Here is a 1,663-nt window from a genome sequence, read left to right as displayed (position 1 = left end):
GTGTGTGTTTGTGTGTTGTGAAGGAAAGGGGTGGGGGAGGGATAAATAGTCGACGTGAGAGACGGCCGGTCAGTTCTATAAACCACGAGCCGCCACTGATCATAGCATGTTCAAAGTTCACAGCTCAACCGTCGTTGATTCCTTAGTATTCGATTGTTTACGTCATCCTTAGTATTCGATTGTCTACATCAACCTTAGAATTTAGTTGTCGATATTCAAAGGCCGACGTTCTGTTAGACTGAATCAAAATCAATTTCTTGTGAAAGACAAGCTTGTTTCATTGAGCCCCTTAGAGAAACTGTGTATACATAGTCCTTCAAACGCTTGTGAATATTTGCCCTCAGGCACTGTCTCGTTGATCAAAGGTCAAGTGATTAATCGAACTCAGGCAATCTGCATACTTCAACAATGACCTTGACCTTACGCCCATAGTCCCAGGACACAGGAGATGGAGTAACTGCCAAGAGATAGGACGGACAAACCAGCACGAAGACACGCTTCTGAACCTTGACCTGATTAAAAAAGGAACTTAAAAAAAAACAACTTTTAAAAACTGGAGAAACAAGTAGAATAGCAAATAAAAGACCAATTCTCGACTCAAAATAAATCTTTCTTGGACCCTCTTTGAAGTGTTAAACGTTGACAACAAGGATGTGTGTTTCAGCGTAATAACCCACCCCCACATCCCCAGTTCTCTCCCATCGCACGTGATTGATCGAGGGCTGAAAATTCAAACTCGGAGGACAATTCACTTTGCTCCTACTCTCCGAAATTTAGAACGACTTAACGGAAACCAAGGGCTGGGGCTTTTTCTCTACGAGGTTTAACAGGGTGTATGGGTGGGGGTGGTTGGGATAGAAGGGCTAATTTTCTTTTCTTTGAAAGGGGGAGGGGGGTTACGAGTTGTCTTTTGTGTGGGTTTTTTTATAATGTGGGAAGGGGGGGAGGTGATAGTTTTATTTAGGAGGAGAAGAATCAGGGTGGTTTAGAGGGAAATGAAACTCTCAACGCTAGGACCTCCAAGTAATTTTATCCTCCAAGAATGTCACGTCCAAAGAGATTTCAAGCCTGACCTGGTACGGAGGTCGAAACAGACAGGCAATTTACTAGGGCCGTCAACCAGTTTGCCTTCCAAACTGTTGGCGCCAAAGGGAAGTGGGAAACGTAGTGTACACATGGAATATCGTACGATCTAGTAATGGATCTATACGTGCACAATAGCGGCCTGGGTCACCATGTATAGAGCAACAGGAAGCCGTCCAAATTGTTCCTTTCTAGCGGCTCCCTTCGGTGGCTACGTAGGCGCGTGCGTTGAGTATACCACGATCGTCATTTTGCCATTGGCGGCGACATTATCACGTGGGGGGAGTACTCTTGGGAGGCATGAAGCAGTAGATGAGGTTGACCTGTTTAATGGTCAAGCTACACGCCGTGAAATAAAAGGGAAAATGCAATGTAATGCGGGTTGATTGTGATTTTAAAAAGATTAACAACCGTGGAATTGAAAGTTTGTTAGTGGCTGGGTCAAATAACTTTTTGCCAGACTACTGTCATAAAAGGTAGTTTTTAAGTTGAATAGTTCATTAAATGAGTACAGAAATCAAATCAGCCAGTGTGTGCGTGTGTGTGTGTGTGTGCGTGTGTGTGTGTGTGTGTGTGTGTG

The sequence above is a fragment of the Aplysia californica genome, unplaced genomic scaffold (genome assembly GCF_000002075.1).
Source record: "Aplysia californica isolate F4 #8 unplaced genomic scaffold, AplCal3.0 scaffold00218, whole genome shotgun sequence".
Classification (NCBI taxonomy): domain Eukaryota; kingdom Metazoa; phylum Mollusca; class Gastropoda; order Aplysiida; family Aplysiidae; genus Aplysia; species Aplysia californica.
The sequence above is the reverse complement of the archived record's forward strand: the minus strand, read 5'-3'. Positions refer to the sequence as shown.